This window comes from Patagioenas fasciata, chromosome W (assembly GCF_037038585.1).
Source record: "Patagioenas fasciata isolate bPatFas1 chromosome W, bPatFas1.hap1, whole genome shotgun sequence".
In the NCBI taxonomy this organism is placed as follows: Eukaryota; Metazoa; Chordata; class Aves; order Columbiformes; family Columbidae; genus Patagioenas; species Patagioenas fasciata.
Window position 1 is genome coordinate 20,121,571 of NC_092559.1, and position 18,437 is coordinate 20,140,007.

Below are 18,437 nucleotides of genomic sequence, written 5' to 3' on the forward strand. Positions count from 1 at the left end.
TGCTGCTGTAACCACAGCAATCACTGTGACAGTCATTCAGACTCTGGAAATGAATCAAATGATGGTGAACCCATATCAGCATCAGTTGCCGGTTGTAAGAAAGTCACTAGAAAGACTACCCGTGCAGCAGGTGATGGCACAGGGCCAACATCAACCCAAGAGGCATCATCAGGACAGGGTGGAGATGAAGTGACCACCACTCGGTCCTTTTCTCCAGGTGAGCTGAGAGATCTGCAAAAAGACTTTAGTCGTCGTGAAGGCGAGAATATTTTAACCTGGCTGCTGCGATGCTGGGACAATGCGGCAGAAACAATTGAATTAGAAGGTGGTGAAGCCAGGCAGCTGGGATCTCTGTCAAAAGATTCCACCATTGATAGGGCAATTTCAAGAGAGTCTAATGCCGCTACTCTCTGGACCTGACTCCTGGCAGCTATGAAAGTCAGATTTCCCTACAAGGAAGATTGTATATCCAAGTTAGGGAAATGGAATACTATGGAGAGAGGTATCCAGTTCCTGAGAGAATTAGCTGCGCGAGAGATCATCTATCTAGGACCAAACAGCCAAGAGGGGACAGACCCAGATAGAATCAATTATACAAAATCTATGTGGTGCAGATTTGTACAAAGTGCACCACCTGCATATGCTAAGTCATTGGCAGGAATGGTCTGGTCAGCTAGAGGTGCACAAGAAATTAATGAAGTGATTGAGCAGCTCCGGTGCTTTGAGGACAGCCTTGCTGGTTCTCTACGGGCTTGTGTCTCTGCTGTGGAGAAACTGTGTGAAAAATCTGATGACCGGTTTGAAAAGCTGTTGCAAGAAATCAAAGAGCTCAGAGAAGACACATACCATTCACGACCTGCACAAACCTATGTTTCAGCTGTTAGGAGAAGGCGTTTCCAATCTCAAGAGAGAGGGCAGAGACAGCCCACAAAAAGAGGTTCACTGTGGTTCTTCCTACATGAACAGGGAGAAAACATGAATAAGCGGCATGGAAGGTCTACCTCAGAACTTCAAGAACGAGTACGTGAGATAAAAGGAAAAACTCCTAGGAAGGTGGCTGCTCCAGTTTACAAAAGGAGCAGAAGACATTCTGATGCTCTTGAAGGAACCTCTAATTCACACCCAGAGACTGTGCAAAACAGGAATTAGAGGTGCCCTGCCTCCAACCAGGTGGAGGAAAGGGATAACAGAGTTTATTGGACTGTACAAATACTATGGCCTGGTACAACACAACCCCAGGAGTACAAAGCTTTAGTGGACACTGGTGCTCAGTGCACAATAATTCCTTCTAATTATAAAGGAACGCAATCCATCAATATTGTTGGAGTGACTGGGGGATCCCAGGAGCTGACTGTTGTAGAGGCTGAAATGAGCCTAACTGGAAAAAACTGGCAAAAGCATCCCATTGTGACTGGTCCAGATGCTCCGTGTATCCTTGGTATAGACTACCTCAGGAGAGGGTATTTTAAGGACCCAAAAGGGTATAGGTGGGCATTTGGTATAGCAGCTGTGGACACTGAGAAAATTGAACAGCTGTCTGATTTGCCTGGTCTTTCAGATGACCCTTCTGTTGTAGGACTGCTGATGGTTGACGATCAGCAGGTGCCAATTGCTACCACGACGGTGCATCGCCGGCAATATCGCACCAATCGAGACTCTTTGATTCCTATCCAGAAGCTGATCCGTCAATTGGAAAGCCAGGGTGTGATCAGTAAGACTCGCTCACCTTTTAACAGCCCAATCTGGCCAGTGCGTAAGTCTAGTGACGAGTGGAGACTAACTGTAGACTATCGTGGCCTGAATGAAGTTACACCACCACTGAGTGCTGCTGTGCCTGACATGCTAGAACTGTAATTTGAACTGGAGTCAAAGGCAGCCAAGTGGTATGCTACAACTGACATTGCTAATGCATTTTTCTCTATTCCTGTAGCAGCAGAGTGCAGGCCGCAGTTTGCTTTCACCTGGAGGGGCATCCAGTATACATGGAATCGCTTGCCCCAGGGGTGGAAACACAGTCCTATCATCTACCATGGACTGATCCAGACCACGCTGGAGCAAGGTGAAGCTCCAGAATACTTGCAATATATTGATGACATCATCGTAGGGGGCGACACAGCGAAAGAAGTCTTCGAGAAAGGTGAGAGAATAATTCATATTCTTTTGGATGCTGGTTTTGCCATAAAACGGAGCAAGGTCAAGGGACCTGCACGAGAGATCCAGTTTTTAGGAATAAAATGGCAAGATGGCCGTCGTCAGATCCCAATGGATGTGATCAACAAAATTGCAGCAATGTCTCCACCTACTAATAAAAAGGAGACACAGAGTTTCTTGGGCATTGTAGGTTTTTGGAGAATGCATATTCCTGACTACAGCCACATTGTGAGCCCTCTCTATCGAGTGACTCGTAAGAAGAACCAATTTGAGTGGGGCCCTGAACAACGACAAGACTTTGAACAAATTAAGCGTGAGATAACTCATGCGGTGGCCCTTGGACCAGTCCGAACTGGAGTAGATGTTAAAAATGTGCTCTACACTGCAGCCGGAGATAATGGACTTACCTGGAGCCTCTGGCAGAAAGCACCAGGAGAAACCCGAGGTTGACCCTTAGGTTTTTGGAGTCGAGGATACAAAGGATCTGAGGCCAACTATACTCCAACTGAAAAGGAGATACTAGCAGCATCTGAAGGAGTTTGAGCTGCTTCAGAAGTGATCGGCACTGAAGCACAGCTCCTCCTGGCACCTCGACTGCCGGTGCTGAGCTGGATGTTCAAAGGGACGGTTCCCTCTCCACATCATGCAACCGAAGTTACGTGGAGTAAATGGATTGCACTGATCACACAACGAGCTCGAATTGGAAGTCCCAACCGTCCAGGGATATTAGAAGTTATTACAGACTGGTCAGAAAGCAAAGACTTTGGGATGTCTCCAGATGAGGATGAAGTAAAACGTGCTGAAGAAGCACCACCATATAATATGCTTTCAGAGACTGATAAGCAGTATGCACTGTTCACAGATGGATCCTGTCGTCTTGTAGGAAAACATCGAAGGTGGAAAGCTGCTGTGTGGAGTCCCACACGACAAGTTACAGAAGCCACTGAAGGACAAGGTGAATCCAGTCAGTTTGCAGAAGTGAAAGCCATCCAGCTGGCTTTGGACATTGCTGAACGAGAGAAGTGGCCAATACTTTATCTCTATACTGACTCATGGATGGTAGCAAATGCCTTGTGGGGGTGGCTACAGCAATGGAAGAAAAGCAACTGGCAGCGCAGAGGTAAACCCATTTGGGCTGCCACACTGTGGCAAGACATTGCTGCTCGGCTAGAGAGCCTGCCTGTGAAAGTTCGGCATGTAGATGCTCATGTACCTAAAAGTCGAGCCACCGAGGAACATCTAAACAACCAACAAGCAGATCAAGCTGCTAAGATTAAAGTAGCTGAGATGGACTTGGACTGGCAACATAAAGGTGAACTTTTCCTAGCTCGGTGGGCCCATGATGCTTCAGGGCATCAAGGTAGAGATGCAACATACAAATGGGCTCGTGATCAAGGGGTGGATTTAACTATGGACACTATTTCACAGGTTATTCATGAATGTGAAACTTGCGCTGAAATCAAACAAGCAAAACGGTTAAAACCTGTATGGTATGGGGGGCGATGGTTAAAGTATAAGTATGGAGAAGCTTGGCAGATTGATTATATGACACTTCCACAAACACGTCAAGGTAAGCGTTATGTACTTACAATGGTGGAAGCAACCACTGGATGGTTGGAAACATATGCCGTACCTCATGCTACAGCCCGAAATACTATCTTGGGCCTTGAAAAGCAAGTCCTTTGGCGGCACGGTACGCCAGAAAGAATTGAATCAGACAATGGTACTCATTTCAAAAACAGTACTATAGACAATTGGGCCAAAGAACATGGTATTGAGTGGGTATATCATATTCCATATCATGCACCAGCCTCTGGGAAAATTGAAAGGTACAATGGTTTGTTAAAAACTACACTAAAGGCACTTGGTGGTGGAACCTTTAAAAACTGGGATTCACATTTAGCAAAAGCCACTTGGTTGGTCAACACTAGGGGATCAACCAATCGAGCCGGGCCTGCCCAATCAGAAATTCTACGGACTGTAGAAGGAGATGAAGTCCCTGTAGTACACATGAAAAATATGTTAGGAAAGGCAGTCTGGGTTACTCCTGCCTCAGGCAAAGGCAAACCTATTCGTGGGATTGTTTTTGCCCAGGGACCTGGCAGCACCTGGTGGGTGATGCTTAAGGATGGAGAAGTTCGGTGTGTACCTCAAGGGGATTTGATTCTAGGTGAAAATATGCAATGCTGAACTGTATGATGTGAATTGCCGCACTAACAATGTTTAATAAGTGTCTTTCAGATCAAGACAATGGTGATGAAACTAGAGCTAGCTTCTTCGAGTGGCGCCCGACACCTTCTTCGAAGTTGGTGTCCTTAACCCACAAACAGTGGTCATGAGATGCACTTGTACCATTTTTCCTGCCCTGGGAGACTGTTGTGACAAAATGAACTTAATGAACTTTTCAAAGGATGGTCCACTGATTAATTACTCCTGTGTATATATGTACATATGTGTGTATATATATATATATATATATATATAGTAGTAGTGATTAATTAGATTGTATTGATAGATTGTATTGATAAGGTTTAAGTATTCAGTGAATGTCATATTATAAGGGGTGGAATGTTCTGGTTTTGTTAAAAACAAGTTTCTCTTTTAGTGAATTTTTGCCTGTCAGCTAAAGCCTTCATATTAGCTGCATTTTCCTGGAGAACCCAACACATGTTTTGGTTAAACCTAGGAATGGAATGCAAACTTATTGATAAGCATGGATGGACATCTCGCGAGAGGGGCAACGAGAAAACTGATGACCGAGAGACTGACCAATGGTGTATAACATTCCATTCACGTGAATACTTCATATAAAGTGGGAGATCACGAGGATCTCGGCCCTTTTTTCCTCATGGCTGACATTAGGAGAGGACCTTGCTGGTCGTCCCTGCGAACTGAGGCCTAGTGACAGACTGAATCCAGCTCCGGTTGGCTACAGAGTCCAATCCAGGACTTTGGGTGCTGGCTCTGCAGTTGCTGAGACTTAGAGGATTGGTTTTGTATATTTTGTATTATTTTCTCTGTTCTTATTAGTAGCATTAGTAAAACATCTTTAACTTTTCCAACTCTCTTCTCTCTGTCCTTCCTTCCCTCCCGATCGCCTGTCCTGAGTGGGAAGGGGAGAGAGGGAGGGGCAAAAGGGGGAAGTGGGGGGGAGAGGAGGTTAACAATACATCTGCCAGGGTTTGATTGTCACCCTGCAATCTTAACCCTCGACATGCTCATAACAGTCTTTTCAGGTTTTAATTGCTTCAGTGTAGTAATTATCAGTTTCGGGGCGGTTACAAGACCGAGAATATATTTTTCACTGCAACTGATCGCCTTCCACAACACAGTTCCCACTTTTTCCCAAGTCTCTATTTGAAAAGCTCCTGACAGATCAGCAGGAAACCCATTGCCTCTCCACCAAATTCAAAGTTTTTTGACGTTACTCTCCTCATAGTTCACCCTTCTCATAGAGAGGATATGCGAGAGGAGTCGCACTATTTCTTCTTCTTCTTTAAAAATATTCTGCCCCATCTCCTCTCGCCCCCAGCTGCTCACCTCTTTGGGTGTCCGTTGCAACAATATCGGATCCTCTATCTCTCCTCTGTCACTTCTGTAGCGATCAATCAGGAGACACGCAGCCTGCAGACTACGTCCCGATCACGGTCCAGCCATGCCGTCTCCAGCTGGTGCTCGCTCCTCGCAGCAGTTGTCCCCTCGCCGTAAATTCTCCTTGCATATCACGTCGGCATCGCCACTTGCGAGCGTGAAAAATCATGGACTCCACACAATCCAATATGAATTCAAGCGAAGCCATTTATTACAGAAACAAGCCTCCTTATATATGCAGTTATTTCCTGATCACGCGTCCACGCTCCAAGCATGCATTAGCTGATTGGACATTGTCTATGTTCATGAGCTGTCTACGCGCCCAAGTCTCACTGCTAATAGGTCTGTTGATTTATGTTGTGTTCTCAGCTTTCCAAGGTGGCCTTGAAATTCTTTTGGGCCTGGGTAGTTTAATAACAAATCTCCATCTAAGAGAAACCCATCCACACAGTAACTTCAAGAAAATTCAAAAACATCCAAAACACTTCAAAAACTGATCATGGAGAGCTCTGGTTCCCCAATGAGTAAATTTAGGATTCCCTTAACCTAATTTTTGGGGACTATCTCTCTACTATCCGGTAAAAAAAATAACATCCCCCATTCTTGAGATCTGCACCTATCCGTTGTCTACAATATCCTAACAATCCTAACAATTGTCTTTTCCCTTTTATAAACCAATGTCCTAAATATTTTACGTCTGGTTCTACAAACTTCAATTTACTCTCTGATACTTTTAATCCTTTGTGTCTAAAAAAGTTCAATAATCCTATGGTTCTTTTTCATACTGTCTCTTCTGCTTCGTTCCGGCAATTAATAAGTCGTCTATTATATTAACTTTACCCCAGAAGGGGGTTCAAATTCTAACAATAGTTTTTCTAACACTTATCCAAATAAATTTGGTAATTCTGTAAAACCCTGTGACGATACGGTCTATCTTAATTGTTGTTTTCGTCCCATTCAAAAACAAAATAATTCCTGCTACTCTCATCTAAGGGGCAGGCCCAAAATACATCTTTTAGATTTACTACGCTATACTAAATGTTTTCTGGGGACATCTGGTTTAGCAATATATATAGATTTGCTACCACAGGAAATCGGGATATGGTTGGTTTTGACTTTGTCCTGTGGCGTTATCACATATAGTTTTACTTTTAATATTCCCTGTTCAATTTCTATAGTCATGCCTAATGCCACAATTAAATCTCTCCCCAATAGATTATTTTCAGCCTCTGGGACTAATAAGAAGTCATTTAGGCAATTTCTTATTTAGATTCAATTTCCACATAATCCAGTATGAGAACTTTGAAGGGTTCTCCCTTTGCTTCCACTACGAGGGCAGTCTTCTTTAAAATGCATCCTCTGGGAAGGTAGACCTTCCTACCCCCGTATCCACCAAAAAGATCACTTCTTCTTTATGGGGGCCTATCTTGAGTTTTATTAAGGGCTCTGTTGTTGTCTTTGCCCCTAATATATATAGAGCCCCTGCTCCTCTAAACATCTTCTCATTTTGCTCTCTATTTCTACAACTTCACTGCATATGTCCCTTTTTCCCACAATAATAACAACAAATAGGGACATTCTCTCTCTGTATTCGATTCATAGGAGGTCTGTTTACCGGGACCGATCTCCCCCTTTGTTCATTTTGTTCTTCTCTAACCGGTGTTAGTTTCTCTGCCTTTTGAGTCTCCCTTACTGCGGCTACTAAGAATTTTTTCCTTTGCTCTTTGTTTCTCCCCATCTCTTTGAGTTTTTCTAATTTCTTTCTTATATCTCCCCAGGATTTTGCTACAAACTGGGGGTCTACTCCTGAGTATATTTATCCTTTTTCTCAAAAACATATATTTCTACAGTTCTCAAACTTCCTTCCCAGCATGAAACATATCGCTTTCTTCTTGACCAAAAAGTTCTTTACCATTTACATACAGTAATAGACCATTTTCTCTTTACCCTTCCCCTGGGTAAATTCTTCATTCCAAAATTCTAACGTGACACCCCCCCCTCCCCCCGCCAGGGACTGTCAGGGGGGTTTCTCTGGCAGGTTGCTCCCCTCCAACCTCTTGGGCCCCTTCCGTGGGTCCCGCTAGACCTAAGGACTTGCTTGTTCCCTGGCCTATCCTGACTGGTTCACAACGTGTGACTCGAATCCATGACCAAAACAAACTCTTCACTCGCTTTGTCCCTTCAGTGGCCAAGCCCCTTGTGGGGTGTTGGAACCGCAATTAGAAGGACTCCGCACTCGCTTTGCAACCAGGTTGTGTTTCAGCCAACACCAGTCACACACACCACCCGACCCAGCGGTACTTACAGTCCACTTTTCCCGTTGGGAACTTCATGCTCTCTGGATTACGGGTGAACTGCAGTATGGGGAGGAGCTCAGTTCTTTTGTTTATGCTTTATCATGTAATAACGTTGGATCTCCAGACACTCCGAGCACTAGGGCCACTGGTTAGAGTGGGGCGCCTCCCCGAGCTCAGAGTGGTGCAGAGATATCCAAGGTTATCACGTTGGGGTCACCAATTGAAATAAACAACTCAGGCTACTCCAATCATGGATAGCAGCACCTCATGCAATTTATTACAATGTGTTCGATAATAGAATAAGCAAAACAGTGCTGGGTGTGCAGGGAACCTGCGCTCCACAAACACGCACACTAAGATCTCCAAACTGGCCCTTTTTATTGTCTTTGAGTTCCGGATTTCGGCTAGTTTCATCCTATTTTCGTTTCTTCGGTATTACTTGTTCTTTCCTTTGCGGTCTTCAGGAGGCCTTCTTGCGGTTGGTCATTCTGGAGGAAGTTCCTCTTTCTTCCTCCGTGTCTTCTTACCTTGTGACCTTCTAGTTTCACAACTAGTCTTACAGTTGGTTTAAAGCAAGCCAGGTTTACAATTAGCCACACAGTTTGCTCAAAGCTTAGCCTGATTTCCTTTGTCCTAGTGACAGAGAGAATTGACAATTAACTAATTAACACCTAAAGAACTAACACTTGACACTTAGAGAGCTAACCCTTTAACCCACATCACTATGGCCTAGCCTTGCTTAACTCTGTGTAACATATTGTACGAAAAACGGGACTTCACTGACACCTTGCAAAAATAATAATCCTTGGGTGAATCCTTGGCGCATCCTTCGGTAAACTAGATTACAGAAACTTCGGCACAGGACAGGAGATGCCTAACCAACTCATCACACTGTACCAAAGGTGACCATGTACAAAGAAAGAGGACCCGTGTTAACTGTCGTGGTTGAGACGGACAAACGACATAGACCAAGTTCTTCCAGGATGAAAGTAGTAGATGCCATTTATTGCCACAAGTGCATTTTTATACAGTTTTACCAATTCATGTGTCTCTTCACTATTGGTTACAAGTTACAGCAGTAACATCTCATTGGCTAATTTTGCTATCATCAGTGTTACTCTTCTACTCCCTTCTCTCTCACGGGTACATCCTTAACATCTCCGGATACTCCTTTACTCACGGGTAGACCTTCATATCTTCAAGGCTAATTTCTGTTCCCATGCCCTCCATCAGGGAATCCACGGACCCACCGTAGTCCCCCACAATTCCCCCTTTTTGTTTTTGTGCTAAAAAAATTGCCTTCATTGTCGACTGCAGGGCCCTTTGCAGCAGAGAAATCATGCATGGCAACATTAGTAACACAACCACAACAATCATCAAAACAATCAGTCCCGTTTTCACTACTGATAGCAACCATCCTAAAAACCTCCAACCACTAAGCAATTTATTTAACAAATCCCATGAAAAATCTTCACACCCATGTCCTTTAGCTAATAACAAAAAGTCTATTGCGGCTCTACTCTGTCATGTGGCATGTCTTACAGAATCTACATCTAACAAAAGTCCACTTAAAGCCTTAGAAGTTCTGTTAGTTTGCTTAACTAACCAGCATCCTAATTTTTCTAAAGTATTTAAAGCTTTAGCTGTGCCAACACCAGATACATGAGGTTCTAAACCCCCTAACCCTGATCCCCAAAAGTCTACATTATCATCACATTTGACTCATATACATGCAAAAAGTATTTTTCTCGTCTTGCTCTTCTGTGATCTATTATCATAGATACATTGGGTGTTAAGAGAGTTAATAGTCCCAAAATACACAGTCCTCCAACAGCATTAGAAGGAATTCCTGGCCAGACTCTATCTCCACAGATCAAGAATACACCATACAGGAGGTTTTTGGGGTCGCTGTCCCACACTATCAATGACACCCCTTGGATTCTTCTGCGAGGCGTTACACCATCGAGTTTCATTTCTATAGTCACCAAGGGTAGCACTAACATTTTGCAGTCTTATCCATTCATGTTCTCGTATATTGTTCTGACACTTTTCACAAACCAGGTTGATACAAGCGTCCATGGACATAGATGCCAGCAATTCCAGTTCCTGTGGTTCAATATCTGCTTCCAGGAGGTAATTAATCCAAAGTGCCATGTTGGTATTACTACAGTTCGTTGCAATGCCTTTGCACCAATCACTATTTTGAAACAGTTGTGGGATGCTGCTGTAGTTATCAAGGGGGATGCCAACCAAGCATGTGTGGAACAGGTTTTCCAGAGATGCCATAACTAGGCATATAGAGTCCTGGTCAGTCATGTTGGCTAAAGTAATCCACGTTAGTCTTTGTCTGTGCAGGCATCCAAAGCGCAGCAGATGCAGCAATCATTGCCAGGAAGATAACACAGATTTCACATTTCATGCTGGCAACCATTGCGGCCCTTGATCTGTAAGGACACAAGCATAGCCTCTCCCCCAGGTTATCAATTGATGTGGCCTTTTCCATTGACCATTAACTAGTGATTTGACCACAACTAACGTAGGTTCCTTCTGATTTAGCATGTTTTTGGGTCACACTTGCAAAGTGTTTCATCACATACAATGCTTTTGACAATTGGTTTTGTGGTGTTTTCCCTACTTCTCCCCCCTTTTTGTTTAAAAAAAGAAAAAAAACAAAAACACAGTTCAGAATCAGATACGTACGTTGGACCTCGACTACGTACTCAGAATCTCAAATCAATTTTAGAGGTTCCTCCTTAAAAAGCTCTAAGTAATGTAAGGCTGCACCAAGTTCTACTAATTGGGTTGAACCTTCAATAATTTTTACAGAATGATGCCAATTGTTATCTTCACACCAAACCACTACAGCTTTATGAGACTTTCCTGAACCCTCAACAAAAACTGTGCAAGTATGTAGGATCAGACCAGATACACGTATGGCCTATGACCTGATGTTAAAGAATTGCAGGTTCTGCAGCAATTTACATTTTACATTTATGCATGCCAAAAGCTGTGCTGTTAAGAAAACCAGCTAGTGCAATTTACAAAGACATAGATTGCAAATAAAAAAAAATCAAAATTAAGCTTCACAAATGGTACATGTATGACAAAAGGATCATGGCCTTTTGAGACTTAAATTCATTCCCTGCTTTTCTTGATCAGAGTAACAATCAGTATATCAGTCTGTTAGCAATCTCATCATACTGTCCCACAAGAGCCACAGGTTTTTTCTATGTTGTAGCTGTAAACAGACAAATCTGCAAGTCCAATCGAATGCAGTCAGCCTGTAAGGTTGTCATAAATTTATTCCTCAAAATCTCTAACTCCATTTTGGCTGTCATATTTATTGGATATTGTTTTCCCTTACCAGATCGAAGTCCTGTTTCAGATCTATCAGTGCAGTGTTTGCTTTATCGAAACACTGACTCTTAATATTAGTGGAAATAGAGCATTCAAAATTTCCCTGGAAATTTTTCACTTGCACAAGTAGATCTGCACCATCCAAGCAGCTTCTTGTAGGACATGTAACTAAACAGAATTCTCAGAAAACGTTATTTCAGCTTACAATTTACTTAACAAATCTTGACCCAAGAGAGGTACAGGGCTTTCTGGCAAATACAAGAATTCATGTATTAAAACTTTGTTCCGAATTTGGCATTCTATTAGTCTCAAAAAACAGCTTTTCTTTCGTTTTCTCCCATGACCTCAAAAACTAGCACAGTGAATTTACTAAGAAGTCTCTTACAACCAGTTACCACAGAATGAGGAGACTTAGGGGTGACCTTATTAATGTTTATAAATATATAAAGGGTGAGTGCCACGAGGATGGAACCAGGCTCTTCTCAGTGGCAAACAATGATAGGACAAGGGGTAATGGGATCAAGCTGGAACACAAGAGGTTCCACTTAAATTTGAGAAAGAACTTCTTCTCAGTGAGGGTGACAGAGCACTGGAACAGGTTGCCCAGGGAGGTTGTGGAGTCTCCTTCCCTGGAGACATTCAAAGCCCGCCTGGACATGTTCCTTTGCGACCTCTCCTAGGCGTTCCTGCCCCAGCAGGGAGATAGGACTGGATGGTCTTTTCAGGTCCCTTCCAATCCCAAACATACTGTGATACTGTGATATATATATATATATATATATATAATATTTTTGTTTAATTTCCCAGCTTCATTAGAAGTATGGATCCACTGGTGATGCCTTTAAATTTCACCCTCAGACTCCTTCATGCAGTATTACAGGTCTCTAGCAGTAACATTGCTTAGGGGAGGGGCGCGGGGGGGAATAAAACCTCCCTCTCACCCCCATCTGAGATGGGAAGACGTCCAGCTCAACATGAAAACAAATCAGTTTGAACTCCACATCAAACCAGCCTGGCTCTACTCCACACCCAAATGAGTACCAGTCTGACCCAGAGAAGTACTGAGCGCTCTGACCCCCAAAAGCTGACCAGTGTGAAAAGACTGACTTCAGCAAGGAGGTAAAATGATGAGCTCTTTCCTAAGATGTGCCAAAACCTAAGAAACAAGACAGAAGCAAAAAGAAACAACACCAACAACCCCTCATTCAATGTCGAGAAGCAACACAGTGCCACAACAAGGATGGGTGACAATACTCCAGGGAACATAAAAGACAGAGCAGGGGGACTAAAGCCCCCCTTTCTCCGCTTAGCAGCAGGAAGACAGGTTGTTTGTGGTTTTTTTTTTTCTGCAGTTCAGATGTACCAAGGCCACGCAGCTGGCGTAATCGCTGGTATGAAGTAGGAGGCTCTGGCAAACTCCTCGCAGCTCGACACAGGCCTGGGATATTTTGCTTTTTTGTTTTCCCATTTCATTTCAACCATAATACACTTCATATGCAATTTCAAGCAGCTCAGCAATAGTTACATTCCTCAGCCCCATTTACGTTTCACAAGTTACAGATGTCAAAAAACCAGCATATTAAACATCAATCCATTATTTGAGTTTCTTACATCCAAATCAGTTCATACTGTAGCAACTTTTAAATACATCTTCATACAATACCAAGTTCACATCCATCGTAACATTTAAGTGTGGGGTTTTTTTGTTTTTTTTGTTTTTTTTCCAATGCAAATCAGAGTTTAACAATTTAAATTCTTTTCTGGTCTCAAAATTACTAGATAACAATAGAAGCAATTACTCTAATGCGGAAGGATGCATCCTAAGGGGGAGCAAGGTGGAATTTTAGTAATGGAACCGGTTCCCATTTTGTAATTATCTCCCCCAACAAATTTATTTTGGTACCAAATATAAATATGCAAATTAAAATACTGAGCTCAGATATGAAAACCAAATACCAAGTTCAAATATGCAGACAGATCAGAGTTACACTTATTCAAGACAATATCTCGATTTTAGCATTGCACCTTTGAACCACTTACTGCTCAGCCAGGTAGTGGTGCTGCTGGGTCTCCCTGACAAAACAGGTCAGTGTGCGCTGGAGCCCCATCGGCACCGGCCCCCCCCGCCGCTGCAGCAAGCTGGACCGGGCAAGGCTTTTATCAGTGTCTCATCTGGGGTGCTACAACTGTTATCCCAAAACCAGGGTTCTTTACTTGGTGTGCATACACAAGAGCCAAATTTAGTACATAGTGATGAAACACAGCCCATCACAGAGTTGTGCAAGTCTGAATGCCGGAATAAAGCTAGTGTGCTAGAAAGAAAAATAACAGCTACTACACACAAAATTTTACCATCACATTCACACAGTAAAGAACTAAATTACTCATGATCTTCTGTATTATCACAAAACGCACATTTTGAGTCTCATTCTCGTTATTTAACAGTCTGTGAAATCACTGGACCACACAACAAAGGCCTACTAAAACTGCAACATGCTTAAATAGATACCCACAAAGAAAACAGGTTAATGAGGAGAGCATATTGCAGACTTCAGCAAGTTTACTGTGACCTGTGTGTTATCAGTTAACTCTCTCTCAGCTTGTTGAAGTTCAAACCATTCCACCTGTAAAACTGTCTGAAATGATTCGATGATCTCTTGTAGAGTTTTATTTTTCTCCTGTTCTTCTCACTTTAGAAACAACAAAGAGTTATACTTCAAGGTTCTATTCTCCGGACACTTTTCCCAATCATCAAACTTACACAGCAGCCACCATTTATTACAATATTTCACAAGATTTTCCTTCCTCATATTTCCAAGTGCTTTCCTATGTTCTAAAACACCTCCCAATACCGATTTCTTATGAACACGACTGAAAACAGTCATTCCTGACCCCATCTCGTAACTAGAAACTACGAGAAGAGGGAGGGAGGGGGGGAAAGCACAGGGCTGCTTGCAGCGCAAGTGGGAAAAGTGGGGAGAAGGTTTTACGGCGCACTTATACCACAAAGAAACAATTCTAACAACGACCAGTGAAACAATTAACTCACATTCCTGACAAGCTGCTTGATTTTCAGAGAGGCAACACACAGAAACACATAATATGTACTGTAAAACTCGCAGATAATATGTTGATAGCAAACATTAGCATTCTCTACTGCTAATTTCAACACCAGTGCTTCCTTAGCTTCTAAGTTTTCAACCTGCTTATTGATGGCCTCTTGAAGATGGTCAATAAATTGCATGTAATTCTCATTGGGACCCTGATTAATAGTTGCAAATGATTTGGCTGCTTTGTCGGTTTCAGGCACCTTTATCATAGCTTGATATGCGAGGTCTCTTGACTGCCTCAGGATTTCAGGAATTTATCGTGCCTGTAATTGTGGTGTGTCAATTAGTGTCTCTTCCAAGTGTTGGGGGTTAAATCCCAGCTTTTTGGTAAGTTCGGTTTACGCTCTGAAACTCTACCCCCACCCTCAGGATTTTGCTCTGCAGCAGCGTGGGAGGGGGGCGGGGGCAGGCTGAGGGGACCTAGGTGTATAGAAATTACGTTATTTGGCTCACTCTGGCTCACCACAGGAGGATCTTCCTCACCTAAATCTCCAGGCAAGGGGGGATAGGAAAAAAAAAAGTCCACTTTTTCATTCTGCGACTGATAGCAGCGGGGCAGAAGGTTGAACTGTGACCAATGGCGGTGACGCAGACGGCGGAACCGCGATTGATGATGGTGGAGCACATGTTTGAACCGTGATTGATGACGGCGGAGCAGTCGGTTGAATGCACTACTCTGACCGGTGCTCCGGGGGCCCCTCCCGAGATCGTATATAACCCAACGCTGTTTTTTCATGTGAGTCTTTCATAGCTTTTATCTGATCTCGGGGCCACACATACGTACGCTCCTCCTCTATTCCCTTTAACTTTCCAAGAAAGTGTCGCGGATCCTTATCCGTATCAGATAATATGGACTTGGGCGGTGTTGACAAACCTTTAGTAACAGGGAGAGTTGGAGTAGTACTTAATCTCGCCTTTTCCTCTGAATCTGGCCCAGGAGAGCCAGGAAGACCATCCCTCCCCGCTGTCTCTGCATGTTCCCGTTGCTCTTTTAATCCTCTGAAAGTCTCTAGCAACAAGTGACATGTTGTTAACAGTTCAGTTGTTTCTTTGCATCTTTCACTAGTGCTTTCCCCATAGTAACACAGTCCTTCCTTTGTAAAGCCAGTTCCAGAGGGCTAATACCCTGCTTCTTCAGAAGCAACTTTCATGTAGATAATATAATACCCTCTTCTTTAGATAAGTTCCACCCCCTCCCCGTTCCTGGTAGCTCACCAACTCTTAGTGTGGCGTCTTTTCAATGATCCGGATCTTCGGCAGCTCTCCTCGGCTGCTCTATCAGCTGTACCGGGCTCTGTCTCCACAGCTCTTCTTTGGCTGTCACAGTTTCACGCTGTCTCCTCTTCATGCGAGATCCTCTTCAGGCAGGATCACGTCGGGGTCACCATATGTCATTAACAATCACTGCTCAGCTGCGACCAGAAGGAGCCGGAGGTGGAGACTCTGGACATGGTGTCCTGGAACTCATTGTAATAAGAACCGCCTTCTCGAAGACAGGTTATAAATAAGTATAGGCATTCCTAAAACTTTCATGAATATGTAACACTTGACTGCATTTAACCAAACTCACAGCTACTGTAATTTTACACACGTATTAGGTGAAATGATTCCCCGTGTGTCTGGCGTCATAGATAAATACATACCTTCTTTATAACCTCAAGGGCTGTAAGGTCATTCTGCGCCTCACTAGCTCCATGCCCTATTTGGTTAAGAGGGGGTCCCACCAGCAACCACAATGTGTTTTGCAACCCTCGCAATGTCCCCCTTGCAAGCCTTCATGCAAGCAGCATAGCTGCACTCCTTCAGCACGAATCATAACTACATTTTCCACACAATTATACTTTTGGTCATCTTCACAAACTAGGCCTTCAGTTTTGATTCTTGGATGATTCACGTTATTCTCTCTGTCCCTCAGAGTTCTTCTGCAGAAAGGAAAACAAACGGGACTCACCTCTTCGAGGCAAAAATAATTAAAATGATGGAAATATCCAGCGGGTATTTATCTGATGCTCCTTGCCCAGGGCATTGGAAGCTACCCATGAATTTGTGTTTAAAGGAGTTTTCAATACCAGTGGTACACTTCCCACAGTGGGGAGTTCCACCAGGACTGGCTGTCCCGAGTAATGGGCTGAACCCTTGGAATCATTTGGTCCCTTTAGAGAGGGAATCAAGGAAGGGGTTTTTGGACAGAAAGCAGTGATTTTGGGGCATCCATTTACCCCCCACCTGTCATTTACCCCTGTGACAGCTTGCCACAGACGAGTATCTCAATTACCCTCGTGAGGTCTCAAAAGCCGTTTTAGGAGGCCGTTTGTTCTTTCTACAATTCTATTAGCCTGTGAGTAATATGGGGTGTGAAAAGTCCATTTAATCCCTTCACTTTGTGCCCAGTCTTGTACGATTTTAACAATGAAATGGGAACCGTTGTCAGACTTGTGGCTTTGGAAAAGTTCCAAACAATTCTCGCAATTCTTTCACAGTATTTTCACCTGTAGCTTTTTTAAAAGTTTCTGCTTGGACTAGTCCTGACGTAATTTCCACTCCCACCAGTACAAAGTGCCTGCCCCCTGATTTCTTGAAGGGGCCAATGTAATCCACCTGCCAGGCATCCCGCAAACCTTTTCCTTCCCTTAAATGCAGAGGGTTATCTTCTAAAGGGTGCCTTTCTAGCCGTCTCCAACATTGTTCGCAAGCTGATATGCAGGTTTTACACATTTCTCTGGTGACAGGCCAGCCTCAGACCAGAGCTTCATGATACAAGTCTTTAGCTCCAGTGTGTTTGCGCTTTACATGTACACCATTCTAACAAGCCTTCCCAGTCTTCTGAAATTTGATCCTTTTGTACAGGGGTCAGTCTTGGTAATTCATCAGCTCGGTTATTCCATTCTCCTGCGGATTCCCCATCTACCTGAGGAGAAGCCACCCAGCCCACAGCAAAGATTCCTTTTTTAGCAATACTTAAAATTTCCTTGCCACTTTTTGCCACACTGGAATCCTATTAACTTCCCATCCGTTTTGCTCCCAGAATGAAGCCACTCGGTACAGCCCTTAAACACAGCATAAGAGTCAGTATAAATGTGTACAGGGGTAGCAGTTTGTGCTTCCTGTTGGAAAACACTCCATACTGCAATTAATTCACCTACTTGTGCACTACCCTCTCCCTCTGTTATAATGTGTTCATTGGAAGAGGTATGGAGTGCGACTGCCCTGTATTTCCACACTTTTCCTTCTCTTTTTGCAGAAGCGTCAGTAAACCAAGCACTAGCTGACCGATCATGTGAAAAGGGAGGTGCGACTTGAATCACTGAGGCAGGTTTATCTTGGTCATCGTCCAAGCTCTCAGTTTCTTGTATAGCTAGATTTTTCAAAGCTCCTTCAGATACTGAGAAAATGTTGCAATAGTGTTCAATCTGAGCATACCTATTTCGTACCGAGGCCTTTTGGGCTACCCCATCAGGAGGAAGGGTCCCAGAAGTGACTGTTTTTATGACTTTAAATGGGCCTCTTAATACGATTGGCTGCTGTCGTGCAATCTTCTCTACTTCTACTAGAGGCAGACTAACAATAAACAAACCTTTCTCCCAAGCAGTGTATCTCTTTTTGTCATCCCTAAAACCCCGGGAGAAAAATCCCACAGGTCGGGTTGGACCCTCAGGGCTTCTCTTCCATATGTGACTGACAAGCCTGATAAAGCAAACTCCCATTCCACCTGAAAAGGGTCTGTAGGGTGAATAGGACCAAGGGCTTGGTGAGCTGTTGCTTCAAAAATTAGTAATCACATAGCTTCTTCCTGAGAAGCTGTCCATTCCCATTTTACCCCTTTTCTTAACAAATCGTAAAGAGGTCTAGCAATGACAGAAAAGTCTGGGATGTGTTTCCTCCAAAAAACTAACAACCCTAAAACATGCTGCAAATCCGTTTTTGATTCAGG